The sequence below is a fragment of the Hoplias malabaricus genome, chromosome 12, assembly GCF_029633855.1.
Source record: "Hoplias malabaricus isolate fHopMal1 chromosome 12, fHopMal1.hap1, whole genome shotgun sequence".
NCBI lineage: Eukaryota > Metazoa > Chordata > Actinopteri > Characiformes > Erythrinidae > Hoplias > Hoplias malabaricus.
This window is the reverse complement of record NC_089811.1, coordinates 5312930-5330770: the sequence shown is the minus strand read 5'-3', so window position 1 is coordinate 5330770 and position 17841 is coordinate 5312930. Positions and strand designations below refer to the sequence as shown.

General features: G+C 43.7%; 1 pseudogene; it reads left to right on the top strand.

Annotated features, from left to right (window-relative positions):
* Positions 1-17841, top strand: part of LOC136710951 (receptor tyrosine-protein kinase erbB-4-like) — a 361050-nt pseudogene that overhangs the window by 296170 nt on the left and 47039 nt on the right.

Below are 17841 nucleotides of genomic sequence, written 5' to 3'. Positions count from 1 at the left end.
AAGCGGCTGACGGTGGCTGGCACATCACTGGGGTGGCTCTCATGCTCTACAGGCAAGATTATTAATGAGCGTTCCTCACAGAGAGCTTATTCCCTCCTTCCGGAATTATCCACACCCTCGGTGAGCACAAGGAAAACAGCCCTTCCTCACTGTCGGAGCGAATCCTCTGGGCTTTACAGGAGAAGGCAAAGAATATTTTTTCACTTGGAACGTAAGAGAATTCAAAGTTTTAAGTTTTCGAAGCCAGACTGGCTCAGAGTGTTGTGTATTGTTCCTCACCAGTGGTTTCACTGGTTGTTACTAGGGTACAAACCGCATAGGAATTATTATTGAGCTGTATTACTTAAGCTTTTTATCATAAAAATGGCAGGCTGTGAGGACACAGCTTTTTTTAATCTCCATTTTAGTTGAATTTGAGGATTATTTGACATTTATCAGGCACTGTTCTCAAATAATGTAATAAAATACATTCATTATCTGTAACCCTTATCCAATTCAGGGTCGCGGTGGATCCAGAGCCTACCTGGAATCATTGGGCGCAAGGCGGGAATACACCCTGGAGGGGGCGCCAGTCCTTCACAGGGCAACACACACACTCACAAACACACACACTTTTGAGTCACCAATCCACCTGCAACGTGTGTTTTTGGACTGTGGGAGGAAACCGGAGCACCCGGAGGAAACCCACGCAGACACAGAGAGAACACACCACACTCCTCACAGACAGTCACCCGGAGGAAACCCACGCAGACACAGGGAGAACACACTACACTCCTCACAGACAGTCACCCGGAGCGGGCCCCTGGAGCTGTGTGACCGCGACACTACCTGCTGCACCACTGTGCCACCCTAATAAAATACAACACACAACAAATAACACATCGAAATTGTACTTCCGCAATTTACCCATCAGCGGCAGTGAATACATTCATACAGACTCTGGGCAGTGAGCACACGCATACACACACTTGGAGTGTTGGGCAGCCATCTCCAGCACTCGGGAGCAGTTGGGGTCTAGGGGCTTTGTTCAAGGGCAGTTACGAGACCATTTTAGCAGTGTGTAATTTTTGAAGTGGGGAGAGAAATGGTGGATCAGCCATTCTCAATAATATATGCACATATATATATATATAGGCCGGGATAATATTCTCAGCCTAATAATCCATAAGCATTATTAATAAATAAATAAATATTTAACGGTGGCGCAGCAGGTAGGTGTCGCAGTCACACAGCTCCAGGGGCCTGGAGGTTGTTAGTTCGATTCCCGCTCTGGGTGACTGTCTGTGAGGAGTGTGGTGTGTTCTCCCTGTGTCCACGTGGGTTTCCTCCGGGTGACTGTCTGTGAGGAGTGTGGTGTGTTCTCCCTGTATCCGTGTGGGTTTCCTCCGGGTTCTCCGATTTCCTCCCACAGTCCAAAAACACACGTTGGTAGGTGGATTTGCTCAAAAGTGTCCATAGGTGTGAGTGTGTGTCTGCGTTGCCCTGTGAAAGACTGGCGCCCCCTCCAGGGTGTATTCCCGCCTTGCGCCCAATGATTCCAGGTAGGCTCTGGATCCACCGCGACCCTGAAATACATTTCAGATTTCATCTTAATCCATTTGAGGTGTCATGAGGTCACATGGGCTAAAGGGTCATTGGACTGAAGGAACAGTGCTATGTCCTCCTTCAACATCCATGCCCCTAACCCCCAGTTGCCAATTGCTCACTGCTCTGAGCATGCACTGCTCCTAGTGCACTATTGTGTGTGTGTGTGTGTGTGTGTGTGTGTGTGTTAAATATGGAGACACAATCTTGTTGCAAATCATGTTTAAAAAATACAAACTGGTTCCTTTTCCTCTGGTGCTGCAGGTGTATTGTGACACTAACATTTTCTCAAACTGTAAGAAGAAGAGTCTAGAAGAGTGCTGTGTGTTAGAATGTGTGTGAGTGTGTGTCTGTGGCATGGGGGGTGATATGGACAAGTAAGCATTAGGCATTCAGAGAGCATGCTGGGAAGTCACGGCTAATTTATGTTCCTCTGGTGAATATGCTCCCCTCGCTGGCTGTAATGCAGCGTGAGGTATACAGTGGGGTATTAGTATTATATTAGTGCTGGCTATTGCTCCCCGGGGCCGCAGTTCTCTGGGCTGCACTGGCTCAGAAATGAAGAGAAATGGCAATGCTGCATCCAACAAGCTTCTGTTTCCAAACTTCCTCTGTTGGGAATAAATAAAAACGCAGGAAGTGGGACTTTTCCAGTTTTCTGGATGAGCTCAAACACAAATAGGGAATAAAAGCATAATGAATCAAAAAGGAAGCTGTAAAACACTACGTACTACACAACGTTTCACCCTGATGTGTCACCCTTTCTCAGAATGGGCTGGAGGGGGTCATAGGATATAGACTTTTCCTTCATGGAGCAAGGAATGTAAAGAGCTTGGCTTCCCACCAAAATGAACATTTAAGTGTGTAGCAGGAGTGTAGTCTGAAGTCTAGTTGCCCGCTTGAAGGGGTCTCTCGCTCTCTGTGAAAGGGGCTTTTACAGCAGCTGACTAATAGAGCTGGACCTGAGAAAAGAGAGGGAGACAAAAGAAAGAATAAAGGGAGAGATGGGGAGGATGTGGAGCTGAAAATGAGAAATAGGACAAAAATAAAAGAGGAAAGGAGACAAATATCAGCAGAGAGAAGGTGGAGTGAGCGACAGAATAGAGAAGGAGAAAGAGAGAGGGGGAAGGAGGAGCAGATGGAGTGTAATGTGTAATTGTGCTCTCGTGTAGTGGTCCTGTGAGGTAGAGGTGTGTGATAAAGGAGCCAGTGAGAGTGTATTAATGTAGTGCTTGGCGCTGCTTGGCTTTATTTTCTCTGTCAGTGGAGTTTGTCATTGAACACCTGTGTTCTCTCTTCCCGCCGAGTGAGGCAGGGGTTTTCTCAGTCTCTCGGAGCTGAATATAATTCAGTCATTTAAAACCCAGTCTGCGTCCGCCCTTGCTGTGATAGCCTGCATACATCTGTTCTGCTTTCCTTCATTTCTGATTATTTTTCTCCTCTGCTGTGTTTTCGGGCAGGGCTGAGAGACGGTGAGCTCTAATTTAAAGAGAGAGAGAGAGAGAGAGAGAGAGAGAGAGAGAGAGAGAGAGAGAGAGAATGTGTCGCCCAGAGGAACCTGCGATTGCCTCGGCTGATGATTATTGAATGCGCTAATTGAACCTTTTCTCATTCTAGCTTCCATTTAGAGTAGTTTTACATTTAAAAACAACCCCGGAAAGGCTCCATGGCCTTTAACACCGGTCAAATTGACTGGTCAAGGTGAAACTAGCGGGGTTAGTTCCCTGGAAAAGCCTCAAGGAGGTATACACACATATACTTTCAGCTCCACTGACCATGCAAGAGCACTCTGTAGTTGTACAATTTTAGAGCCATCTGTTGCTCTGCATACTTTGCCCCATTCACCCTATTCTTCAGTGGTCAGGACCCCAACAGCGGTGGGGCAAGGGGTTGCTCGGTTTCACTGTAACTGTGGATGAATTCAGAGCCTGATCCAGAGCTAAACTGATAGTCAGGACAGAGTCATGGTTTATCCACTGTTTACCGTGGAGTCAGTTCACAGTGATATATTCTAATGTGAACATTTTGAAGAGTTCTGGTTCGCCTCACTGAGCTCCTAACAGCAGTGAAAAAGTAGCTAACATGCTTCATGTCACGATGAACTCCAGGAACACACAAACGGAGCATTTTCTTGTTTTATTTCCCTTTATTTATTTATATAAGACACTAAATGCCTGCACACAGACCCACTGTGAGGCTCGGTGCTCTTTCTGGAGCTTCTTTACCTCGACACACCCACAAATGATGTCACGGTTCACACTGTAGAAACTACGACACTTTGCTTCCAGGTGGGAACTAACTTTTCTTTTAATGTTAGTGGGATCTATTCTAAATTGGGTACGCAAACAGGAACTGAACCAGTTCATTTTGGTGGATAAAGGCCTTTTAATGTTTTCTGCTGGTACAAGTGGATCAGACACAGCAGTGCTGCTGGAGGTTTTAAAGTGTCACTACTGGACTAAGGATAATCCACCAAGCAAAAACACCCAGGCAACAGCATCCTGTGTCAACAGATGAGCTACCGTCTCTGACTTTTCATCTACAAGCTGAACCAATGAGGAAGGTGTGTCTAACAGAGTGGCGCCAACCCACAGTCACTACATCAGTGTTAGGGCAGCGCTGAGAATGACCCACCACCCAAATCACACCTGCCCTCTGGGGGTCCTGACCATGGAAGGACAGGGTGAAAAGGGGCAAAGAATGTATGCAGAGCAACAGATAGACCAGAGTTTGTAACACAGCAGAAGAGAACAGACAGTGAGTGTACACAAAGCCACCAGAAAGTACGAACATCATCTTTAGTTGTAAATAAAAACCTCTGTGACCACTCAGATATGCCCAGTGGACCTGAACAGTCCACAAAGTGCACAATCTCTTCTTCCTGAGGCACACAGTGCATTGTGGAGTGTTTACTCATTGTGAGTGAGTATCAGTGTTTGCACTCTCGTGCCTTTTGAAGCACTTTATTCACCCAGAGTCGTCTGCGCTATCTCTGTTTCGTTTACACACAAAGAAATAATGCACATCAAGAGGAAGAAAGGAGCGAGGGAATTACCTGCGGTTGCTTGCCTTGCTGTGGGACTTTCAAACACTTTAAGCCTTAAAAGGGGATGAAAATCAGTGCATGTGCACATTCATTTCTGGATCTGGAGCAAACAAAACTGCGAAACAAAACCACCCAAACAGCCTTTTTATGGGCTGCGTGAATCAGAAAACATGATAAAATGAGTCACTTTGACTTTGAGATGCTCAGTGCAGAGAATTCAGGATCGTCCCGCCTCCCCAACGGAGTCTCTCCAATCACAGCATTGGATTCATTCATTCATTCATTATCCGTAACCCTTATCCAGTTCAGGGTCACGGTGGGTCCAGAGCCTACCTGGAATCATTGGGCGCAAGGCGGGAATACACCCTGGAGGGGGCGCCAGTCCTTCACAGGGCAACACACACTCACACATTCACTCACACACTCACAAGTCGCCAATCCACCTACCAACGTGTGTTTTTGGACTGTGGGAGGAAACCGGAGCACCCAGAGGAAACCCACGCAGACACAGAAAGAACACACCACACTCCTCACAGACAGTCACCCGGAGAAAACCCACGCAGACACAGAGAGAACACACCACACTCCTCACAGACAGTCATCCGGAGGAAACCCACACAGACACAGAGAGAACACACCCCACTCCTCAAAGACAGTCACCCGGAGGAAACCCACGCAGACACAGAGAGAACACACCACACTCCTCACAGACAGTCACCCGGAGGAAACCCACGCAGACACAGAGAGAACACACCACACTCCTCACAGACAGTCACCCGGAGGAAACCCACACAGACACAGAGAGAACACACCCCACTCCTCAAAGACAGTCACCCGGAGGAAACCCACGCAGACACAGAGAGAACACACCACACTCCTCACAGACAGTCACCCGGAGGAAACCCACACAGACACAGAGAGAACACACCCCACTCCTCAAAGACAGTCACCCGGAGGAAACCCACGCAGACACAGGGAGAACACACCACACTCCTCACAGACATTCACCCGGAGCAGGAATGGAACCCACAACCTCCAGGCCCCTGGAGCTGTGTGACTGCGACACTACCTGCTGCGCCACCGTGCCGCCCCTATTGTGATTAAATATTCACAATTTAATTCATGAACTATATGATGCAAAATTAATTTTTAAACTGATGACTGACAGACAACCTAAAGACTTGTTTACTTCAGCCACAGTGCAAATAAAACATTATCAGAAATAATAAAAGCAGATGGAGCACTGCACAATCTCCAAAAAAACAAAAACAAAGTAACAATCACAGAAATAAATAAATAAATAAATCTCTCAATGTGTCAGTGAAAGTACAAGACACATTTTCATCCAGATCCTTGCACAAGGCTGCAGTTTTCTCTGACATTCTCTGAGTTGTAACCGAAGTTAGACATGCTACTCTGGGAAACTGTAAGAGAACTGACAGTTGGCAGTTTGTTTTGCAGTTAATTTCCAAACCATGTTGTAGCTACAGTCGGTTTTAGCCTGCTGTATGTTTGCCATTAACGTTATTATGATGGACTCATTTCATTAGCGAACTTGACGTTAATGACTTACATGTTTCTTTGAAAAACACCTCCTTACGTCCACCTTCTTCATTTCTGCTGCCATCCTCACTCACTTGTGTCACCCATGTGTCACGTACCTTGCACCTGATTCTTTCAAAGTAAGTCTCACATATGACTGGGAAGTTTTCCTTCCAGTTTTGATGCTGCTAACAAGCAAATGTAGCTACAGAGTCTCACGTGACAGCAGGGGAAGGCACAGCCAATCACACTGGCTGGTGTTACGGGGGGTAGGAATTGAGTATAGAACATGATTTAACCCTTTCTACACCTCTGGGTTAATGAGATGTTAACAGATCGTTTTTTTTTTGTTTTTTTTTTTCTCGAGGGGATGAAATTATTGGTGGGGACAATTCAATAATTGCTGGATATTGGTGGGGACGTCACTTTCGTCCTAATTCTTCGCTCTTGATGTGTTTGATATATTAGCTTGCCTGTCTCTTTGGGGTTTAGGTCTCTTGCTCTTCTTCACACTGATAGGAAGCTGGTCTTGGAGGACTGCAATAATTGTTCAACACTGGCATGGGATAGAAGGCCACATAATGGACAGAATTTCCTTTTGTTGTGTTTTTATGTGTCTCACACAGGGAGTAGATCCCCCAGATTCCTACACACCACTCCATTGGTCACTAGTGTATCTCCTGTATCATTCCCCTGTGCCACCCCGGTGCCTCTCTTTAATCCTCCTTATATCCCTACTTTTACCTTAACTGCACTATCCCGAGAATGATGGACTCCCCCGTCCTCTCCTTTTGTTTCTTCTTTAAAGCCCTATTCGGACAGGATTAGTTTTACCTGTGGACGTGGGGGTAATGTAATTATTACCTGAGTATCTCAGTAGTTTTAATCCCATCCAAATATACCATTTCAGTCATTTTCTCAGAGTGCACGCTCCCATTTCAGGAAAGATTCATGAGCCTTTTACCTACTGTAAAACCAGCAGTAAAAATGACCCCAGGTTATTTTAATCCTGTCCAAATTGAAATGTGGGGGAATATTGTGTCATATCCTGGAGAAAATGAGGTTTTTTGTGGGTTTCCTTGAGAACCTGAGCTAAAGGAGGCATTCAGTGATGAAATGTATGGTTTAAGTAAAAGCTAAGCAGCCAAACGACAAACCATGCTCAAATCTACAAAACGACCTGTGGGTATGTTTTGTCCACACTAGTAGCCTCCATACGTGTTATGAATGTTTGTCGTTACCATTAAATGGTTAATAATAACGGTTATAATAACGTCCGTTATCTGTTATAAAGTACTAGAAGATAAAGACGTTTAGGGCTGTATGCTTTTGGTGGGAGGGCTGATCTCAGAACAGCTGTGACAGTCTTAAAACTCTAGTAGCTCAGCTGTGTCTGATCCCCATTGTGTGACCGCAGTGCGTGAATCGAGTAGCTCTTCCCATCGCTGTTATTTTTATGGAGATTTCTTATCCAGTGTGAATCCACCATAAACATTACTGACGTCTTGTGGAAAAAATTGCATTACCCCAGCTCTCCGTGTAAAACTAATCCAGTCTGAATAGGGATTAAGACTCTGTTTCTACTTTTTTTCATTTATTTTAGTTTCCATTGCTTCTATTTCATGATCCTAATTTCTACTTCAGTGCTGGAGGATTTATACCTATAGGCAACACTTGCTAATTGGTCATAATGACTTTAACCTCAAATGCAGCTGTCTTCTGCATTCATTAGAAGCTTCTGCTGTTGTGTCAGTTAAAAAAAAAAAAAAAACAAAGAGGGAAACAACCCACCACCTAAAGGCCCTCCCCATTATCACAGCTAAGTGTGTATGACACGTGTTAGTGCGTCAATCTATCAGTATCATGTATTTGTCACACTGAAGCGTGAAATGACTGCATCACGACAATAGAGCTGAACGAAAATGCGAGTCTTAAACCTAAACCAGAAGAGCCCCAGCCTCCCTCCTCCCTCCAACAAAAAAAAACTTGTCAATATGTAAACTACTGCAGCATAGGTATAAAAAAAAAATCAGATTAAGCTTTTCCATCGGTCGCTCTCAGGAGCTCAGTGAATTCCAGGGTGGTACTCTGATAGGACGACACCTGTGCGACAAATCCTAAATATTCTACAACTACTTAATATTCCACAGTCAATTGCCAATGCTATTATAACAAAATGGAAGCAACTGGGGACAACAGCAACTCAGCCACAAAGTGGTAGGCCACATAAAATAACAGAGGGGTGATGCTGAGGTACATAGTGCACAGAGGTCACCTACTTTCAGTAGATACAGAACTCCAAAGCAAGTTTGTAGATGTGAATATACTTGAGACCCCTCAAACACACATACATACCTTGTGTTTCCAGACGCACTGGAATTCATTTTAAACTTTGTCATTCATGTAAAACTACAACTGCACATGGAACAAATCAAAATGAAGTGACAAATCACCTTCACAATGGTATTAACCCAACTGACATGATTTATTTATCTCATTCATTTACCTGGCTGTGCTCCATGCCCACCTTTTGAGAACCACTGGCCTAAACCAAACCCTAACTTTAACACTAGGCCTGACCCTAAACTACAATTTAACAATAACCCAGCATCATAGTTTGTAGTAGCACTTTTCAGTGGCCCACATTTATGACACTGGGGTTTTGGGAACTGTGTGTATTACACACTTTAGTTCCAAGTGGAAATGTCTGACCTTAAAAAAGCTAAATTTGATTCTGTATATTTAGAAAATGATGTTTGGTGACATGCAACCATTAGTTCATTTCAAAATATTGCAGTTTTATTTATATAACCTTAAATCTTATTTTCTGAAAAAAATGTCTTAAAAAAACAGTCAAACTAAACCCAAGAGAACCAGGGAGAAAAAAAAAAAAACAGTGGGTGAAATGACAAAGATCCTCTAATCCACAACCACCTACTAATAATTATGTTACAACGGCTATGCAAATGTAGCCTGTGAGGTATAAGTGTCCTGCCCAATCAGATCAAGTGCATCATCAGAAGGAGCTTAGGAAAAGAGTGAGAGGTTGAAAAGGCGAGAGCGACTGAGAATGTAATATATACAGGACCTCACTTGACCCAGAAAAGCTGACATGACTCGTTATAGACTCCTGGTTGAGTTCTCGGCCATGTGGAGTTGAATCAGAATCACTGACCACAGTGACCATGGCAGTGTATTATGTTTTATGAATAAATTCGATATAGTCTTTGTTTGTACCCAGTTAATTTATTTCTCTCACTTCCGCTCACCTGGTGGAAGGTAGGAGGCTCCCTGGTCAATACTCTCAGCACGCACAGCAACAAGGTGCGAAGAAATGAGTTCATCTGTTGAGCGCCAGGTTTTGTTGGATGTCCCACCGAGAGCAGGGGGGGGGGGGGGACACAATAACTCTGCTTCCAATCATCCATGGAACACAATTTAATCAAGCCTTTTGTTGGACTATTATCAGCTTCTGATAGCCTGCGGTCATGAATATGTCTCATCTGTTTCACCACGATGCGGCTAATCTCCTTCTGGAGCGCAGGAAAATTCAGACTCTGTAAATAATGCAAATCTGCCATAAGCTCCAGAGCCACCCTCCCACCAGCTCCCACCCCTTTTCGTTTTTTTTTTCTCCCCGGAAGTGCAGATTAACCCCCAGGACACTTTTCCAAGAAGCGCTAAGACCATAATGCTGTTGTCCACTGGGTCCGACCTGCGATGTGTCACAGTTCCAGTTGGTGGGATGGTTGGGGTAGTGGGGTTGTGGGGTTGTGGGGTGGTGGGTGTAGGGAAGGACAACAGATTGATTCCCCTCCAAATTCCATGATCCATGTTAGAGTACGATGCATATTAGGGCCAAGGATAGCGCGTCTCATCTCCCAGCAGTTGAAATATGAAATTACAAACTTGTTAGTGTTGTCATCCGGGGCGCCGGAGTCTCAAATCCAGGACGGATTTGGCGTGGATAGGGAATGTAATTATTCCTTCCTCTCCGTTCGCATCTGTTGTCGCCGGCCGTCCCTTGGAGGGCTGAAGGAGAAAAGGGAAAACTATAAAATAAAGAAAGGAAGAAATAAAATAAAAACAAACCACAGAAACAGATTAAGGTTATTAATAACAGCAATATGAGAGGGATTTGTCTGGTCTCTCTGACAGAGGATCAGTCATATGGAGCGGAGGAAGCAGGAAAAGGTCAGAGCAGGCCAGGCTTTGGGTGCCTTTGCCTCCCAGCACCAATGTTGGAGATCGTTTTCTACAGAAATATACGACTGACACCAAAAGGTTAAAGCGAGCAATTGTTTTCGGGCAGGAAGGAACATCACTTTAACATTAAATAACCAAACATTGTGAAGCCCCTCAGGAACAATGGCTTTTACCGAAATTGCAGCTTTTGTTTGATGAAGTATCAGAGTTTTTTATTTTTTTTTTACTGAGAAAAAAAGTCCAGGCTGGTTTCTACCGACTATTGTACAAAACATAAAGTACTAACAGATTAAAAATGGAGATAGTCTCAGACTTAACATGTTAACGTTAACAGTTTAAATTCATTTTTTGTTATTTTCATTATTGTTTATTATTTACTATTTGTAATTATTTAATTTTATTTGCATTTTGTGTCTGCATGTGTTTCCAATCCAGAAACACACGTTGGTAGGTGGAGTGGCTGTCTAAAACAAGCATGAGTGTGTGAATGACTGGGGGAGTGTGATATTTTGTGATGGTCTGGGGCCGAGTCTAGTCTGTGTACCTAATATTTAGTTTGGACTGGAATCTCAGAGCTACAATATCATTATACGATATCAATATATGACACAAAGACAGCTGAATCTGTGACTGAGACTTTGAGTTAGGTGTTGGGGAAACAGATAAACATGAAAACCCACCACAGAGCTGGGAATATATGCCACTCTTTATCAGAGGATCTAGACCCGGGTTAGATCACCTCATATGGTCTTCCCTCAAAAGTGAGACTGTTGCAGTTGGGTGATGAGTCTGTGTTTTCTGTTTGTTTTCCACCACTTTAGAAATTCTGCACGGTGGAGTGTATGTTGACCAGAATAAGTTCCTGTGCCACGCTGACACCATCCACTGGCAGGACATTGTGAAGAATGCCAGGCCAGACTACCTGGTGGTGCCATCCAACAGCAGCAGCTCTTGTAAGTACCACACAGTTACCATCAAAGATAAGCCTATAACAAACTAACATTTTAACTATTTTTTTTGATGTCTGATATTTGTATCAATTAATGTATTAATTTATTTTTTATTATTACTATTATTATTTGATTTTTATTATTTATTTTAAGAATATTATGGAATTTATTTTCATTAAAATTGCAAGCTTAACACGTGTAGTAATCTGTAATAAATTTGTTTGTGTACGTTCTGCCGCTGTATTGTAAAAAGCTATCTCCTAACATGTGCTGACATACAGTAGTGGCGTCCATCTTGAATACTCAATGTTGTGTGTACTTATGTACTTTACACTGATATAACAATACGTCATGCACGCCCAGTCAGAAATAACATAAACATGTCTCCCATAAGTGTGTTGTAATTTAAGCTTGCGGTTTGCACCATGCTGAGAGCTAAGTGGCTATAAGCTTTCATTACCCGTTAGCTTCTTTAGCCTCATGGCTCCAGAGCGAAGCTGAAAGAATGTCTTTCAAACCCCAAGGGAGGCTTTTTAATCTTTTGTTCACAGCCGTTTTTATATAAAAAGGATTTTTTTTCAAGAAAATCATTTTGTGTACTTTGTGAACCCCCTGTCCATCTAGCACCTTCATTAACTGCTCAGTAAGGCCTTGGCGAGCACTCTCTGCTGTGAATGCCTTTCACCAGTGTTTACAGAATCAGAAAGAAAAATAACAGCTGCGCAAATATGAGGCTGGAAATTGCTCCAAAATGCTGACATTGCACTTTGGCTACTTAACGATGTGTTACCCATGTGGAAATAGCAACTAATTAGCTTCCAATGACAGTCCATAACTATACGGTGAAACACAGCAATGGACACTTTTGGGTCAGCCTTTGGTGAGGGCTTTAATGAGCGAAAGCTGTGCACTGTTCAGAGGCAACAGTGAGGTAAACACAGTTAAAACTGAAATAGAGCTAGGGTATCAGAGTGGCCTGGATTAGCCTGTAGACTACAGTCCACCATTCTGATCTTGGGGATCCTCGTTTTAGTGCCTGGACACAGCGTTCTCAATAGTACACAACCAACTGAGCTACTGAATTGCAGACTGTAAATGATTACAATGAAGCCAAGAAACCACATACAGGGGTAGAACAATGGATGGATGGATGGTAAAGAGAAATAAATAATAATAATTTAATAGTCAACCCAAACAGACATCAGTTTCTATTTTATATGTTGTTTATTAGCTATTACATATAGAACATGTATATTATTTCACTTTTATAACCACAAATCATTCAATAAATATATTCTGTCCTTATCCAGTCGGTCCAGTTTCAGTTCCTGTGACCTGTCCACAGACCATTCTACTCCAACCATCAGTTAATATAAAAAATAAAGTAAAGTAAATTGAAAGTTTTGTCATTTACAGAAATTGCTAAATTTGTGGCAGCAAAATGTGTCATTTTTAATAAAATATCCAAAACATATCCTGGCACACTTATTTCAATATTTATAGCATATTTAAACAAATAAACAAATTGTCTTGGTTTACCACATTAATAATTATTTCTTTTTATTTATTATTATAAAATATTATTTATTATTAATATTGTTTATGAACATCCCAGATATTTGTGTGTGGTATTTACTAGTAATTTTTGGAATATATATTATTTAACAATACGTAATATAAGGCCATGTTGTATTTAAAAAAGGCGAAGTCATTTAAAGAAAATCATATGTTGTTTATGTGTCTCTCAAATAAAGGTCCTGATATTGTCTGAGCTGGTTTAGAGTGTGTTCTGTCCAGCTGACACCTTTTCAGGGGCGTTGATCCGACTCTCCCCTCATGGCTAAAGATCATGAGCCTTGGAGCGTGTAATCCACAATAAAAAATATCATCTGAAGATTTTTCAGGCCTTCTCCAGACATTGTTTATGCCCCACCCTCCACCCACCCAAAGCCACACACTTCTGTCTGCCTCCAAAACAAAAACAAGCAATAGGAGATGCTCTTTTAATCAGCTCAGATTTAATCCCATGCTGCTGTCTGCTCCACCGCTCCGTTAGCCGATCTTTTGTTCCGATGTTTTTGAACTTTGGCTCCTTTTGAAAGGCACTGTGAACCGTTATGAGGGAAAACATTATGTGAGATGGGGTCTGTCAAGGACATGACGTGGTAAAATGAGGGTAACAGCTCATGCTCTGTAACTCTGCTCGTCTTGTACTTTGCAGTTGCTGAGGTGTCCCAGGTTGTAGATGTTGCTAAGTGAGCATTTTTTGGGGTGGTGCTTAAAGTGTTGCATTTGATTGACATTATCCGTATTTCAGGTGGATGCTAAGGTGTCCCCGGAGGTTGATAAAGTGTTGTAACTTGAATGATATAATGTCACTGAGGTGTTCCTGGTGATTGCTGTGATTCCCAGGTGCTTGCATTGGACACGGTTAAAGTATTTCAGGTGGTTGCTAAGGTGATCCAAGAAGAGAAATATCAAATTTAGCTTAAAATGTGGGCAGTATATTTGCTTAAGGTCAATAGAAGTTTCCATGGATGTCCAGGACAAGCATATTTAGAAACACAGGTCTAATTGTAAAGGTATCTGTAGATTTGAAGCTCCAGAAAAATGTTGCTTTCAATCTTTCCATCACAAAATTATTTTTGAACTGGATGTCCAGCCAAATGAAGTAATTGGAAGAGAGGTCTTCATTTTGACAAGGGTCCTAGAGCCTCAGAATCTCTGTCATGACATTCCTGTAAGTATCTACCAAATTACCTATGACAGTGTTTTTGCAACATCACCAGCTACGTTTTGGGGGAAGCTGCGGTAGTGAAAAAAAAGAACCTCATGAACCAAACAACAAACAGTTGTTGTCAAGAAGGGTCAAGTAATGGAAAAGCCCATTAGAGAGGCCACTCCTCAGCAAAATTCTCTTGATTGCTCACTTGGAGTTTGCCAGATGAACATTCTATGGTTCGATGGGAAGATTGAGCTCTTTAGCCTCAATGCCAGACATTACCACTGAAGGAAATAAGGCACTGGTCATAGCCTGGCCACTTACACTGTTACTGTGAAGTATGGTGGTGGTAGCATCGTGGTATTAAGACAATTTTTGTTTGAAAAAACCTGGAAAAAACAGCTCAATAGTGCTCAGAATTTCAAATTAACTTGAAGGTACACATTCCCAAAAAAAAATAGCAATGATGAGAAAACAGCAGAGAAAATGCAGAATTGGGGAAGGGCAGAGAATTTATTCAGGGGCTTGGGACTTCAACTCAGTGAATGTCCCTGGAGAGGCTTGAGAAAGCAGAACCTATCCAATCTGACAGATTTGTGGGGTTCTACAGAGAGAAATATAACAAGATCCCCAAATCCAGGAGTGCCAAGTATACAGCATCGTATCCATAAAACCTCATAGCTGTAATTGCTACTGGAGTTGGTGGGGGGGCATATTTGTGCCATTGTTATTGTACATTTATAAACCTCTGTGAAATTGTATTACGGACTTTCTCTTATAGACTGATGGGAAATAAATGCTTTCAGAGCATTTAGAGCAATGCTTCAACGTAACTAAATGGAGGAGATGTATATGAGGTCTGAATATTTTCTGCATGCCCGGTTGACTGTGCTGTTTTAGTCTCAGTCCTGCCTTGTCCACACGTCCCCAAAGTGCAAAGGATGAGTGACAAGGACTGGGCAAACTTTTAAAAGTCTGGGAAAGAGCATGACAGACAGAGTAAAAATCAGAGCATAGAAAGTGGAGAGTCAGAGAGAGAGACGAAGTGGTTTGCCAAGAGACAGAGGCGGATGGAGAGATGAAGAAAAAGTTTAACAGGGAGTCAGAGAGTCTGAGAAATTTCTTAATTACTCTTAAGTGAAGTGGCCCAAAGACGTAGGACGCCACTCCATCGCTTCCTCATACTCACACCGCAATTACCCTACAGTGGATTAAACCCTGGTATCAGGACGCAACATAAGAAGAGAGAGGGGGCAGGGTGGGGGATGGGGGGTGTGCAGAATGAGTGACATACTGACCATCTCATTCAGGGCAGTGAGGGGTGAGCTGATGGCCCTGGCGAGTCAATCAAAAAGAGCTTAGCAGGGGTCAGCCAGACCCGCTGCTCTTCCCTCTGACCCTCTGCAGGCCAGGACAGGGAAACTGTCCTCCACAAACCCTTGGAGAATAAAATCACTTTGATCTGGCTTAGACCTTGCACCAAAAGGTAACCCACCCAGATCAAATCCTGAGTATGACTGAGCATTTCTTGGTAGGAAAACCTTTAAAAAGACCTTCATGGCCTTTTTGGAGGGAGGTAATAATTTGGCAGATGCTCAGATCCAGAGCAACATACAGCCACTTGAATGATTGGAAAGATAAAAATAGTATGTGCATGAATTTCTGTTTCTGTTATGTACTGTTAAAAGAACAAAACGTAATAGACAGTGTGTGCTCCATCAATCAGAATTTGTTAAAATTATTTTGTATTTAAGATAAAAACACACAAGTAAATTTGTTTTTCTATATCTCTACTGAAGTAAAATACATATATGTTCTCCCTGTGTCTGCATGGGTTTCCTCCGGGTGATTGTCTGTGAGGAGTGTGGTGTGTTCTCCTTGTGTCTGCGTGGGTTTCCTCTGGGTGACTGTCTGTGAGGAGTGTGGTGTGTTCTCTCTGTGTCTGCGTGGGTTTCCTCCAGGTGACTGTCTGTGAGGAGTGTGGTGTGTTCTTTCTGTGTCTGCGTGGGTTTCCTCCGGGTGACTGTCTGTGAGGAGTGTGGTGTGTTCTCTCTGTGTCTGCGTGGGTTTCCTCCAGGTGACTGTCTGTGAGGAGTGTGGTGTGTTCTTTCTGTGTCTGTGTGGGTTTCCTCCGGATGACTGTCTGTGAGGAGTGTGGTGTGTTCTCCCTGTGTCTGCGTGGGTTTCCTCCGGGTGACTGTCTGTGAGGAGTGTGGTGTGTTCTCCCTGTGTCTGCATGGGTTTCCTCCGGGTGACTGTCTGTGAGGAGTGTGGTGTGTTCTCTCTGTGTCTGCGTGGGTTTCCTCCAGGTGACTGTCTGTGAGGAGTGTGGTGTGTTCTTTCTGTGTCTGCGTGGGTTTCCTCCGGATGACTGTCTGTGAGGAGTGTGGTGTGTTCTCTTTGTGTCTGCGTGGGTTTCCTCCGGGTGACTGTCTGTGAGGAGTGTGGTGTGTTCTCCCTGTGTCTGCGTGGGTTTCCTCCAAGTCACTGTCTGTGAGGAGTGTGGTGTGTTCTCCCTGTGTCTGCGTGGGTTTTCTCCGGGTGACTGTCTGTGAGGAGTGTGGTGTGTTCTCTCTGTGTCTGCGTGGGTTTTCTCCGGGTGACTGTCTGTGAGGAGTGTGGTGTGTTCTTTCTGTGTCTGCGTGGGTTTCCTCCGGGTAACTGTCTGTGAGGAGTGTGGTGTGTTCTCCCTGTGTCTGCGTGGGTTTCCTCCGAGTCACTGTCTGTGAGGAGTGTGGTGTGTTCTCCCTGTGTCTGCGTGGGTTTTCTCCAGGTGACTGTCTGTGAGGAGTGTGGTGTGTTCTCCCTGTGTCTGTGTGGGTTTCCTCCGGGTCACTGTCTGTGAGGAGTGTGGTGTGTTCTCCCTGTGTCTGCGTGGGTTTCCTCCGGGTGACTGTCTGTGAGGAGTGTGGTGTGTTCTCCCTGTGTCTGCGTGGGTTTCCTCCAGGTGACTGTCTGTGAGGAGTGTGGTGTGTTCTCCCTGTGTCTGCGTGGGTTTCCTCCGGGTGACTGTCTGTGAGGAGTGTGGTGTGTTCTCCCTGTGTCTGTGTGGGTTTCCTCCGGGTGACTTTCTGTGAGGAGTGTGGTGTGTTCTCCCTGTGTCTGCGTGGGTTTCCTCCGGGTGACTTTCTGTGAGGAGTGTGGTGTGTTCTCTCTGTGTCTGCGTGGGTTTCCTCCGGGTGACTGTCTGTGAGGAGTGTGGTGTGTTCTCCCTGTGTCTGCGTGGGTTTCCTCCGGGTGACTGTCTGTGAGGAGTGTAGTGTGTTCTCCCTGTGTCTGCGTTGGTTTCCTCCGGGTGACTGTCTGTGAGGAGTGTGGTGTGTTCTCCCTGTGTCTGCGTGGGTATCCTCCGGGTGCTCCGGTTTCCTCCCACAGTCCAAAAACACACGTTGGTAGGTGGATTGGTGACTCAAAGGAGTTTATAGGTGTGAATGTGTGAGTGAATGTGTGAGTATGTGTCTGCGCCTACAGACAATGAATAAATGATTTAATATAAATATTTATATTAAGAAAAAATATAGTGTTTTAACAAACTGATTGACCAAATTTGAAGTTAACTGAACTTTTAACACCACAATATTAATCATATTTATAAATCAGTTAAATTAATTAGTTAAAATATTTAATCAAATACATGAAAAGTAGAAAACCTTGAGGAGGAGATGGAGGTGAACTAAGGATATGAAGTCATTTAATGCTCTCTGTACAATAACTGCAGGAGTCCTTTAATAAACAGTGTGTGTACTTTCTGTCAGATTCTGAATTTATTTTGAAATTAAGGGTGGTTAGGT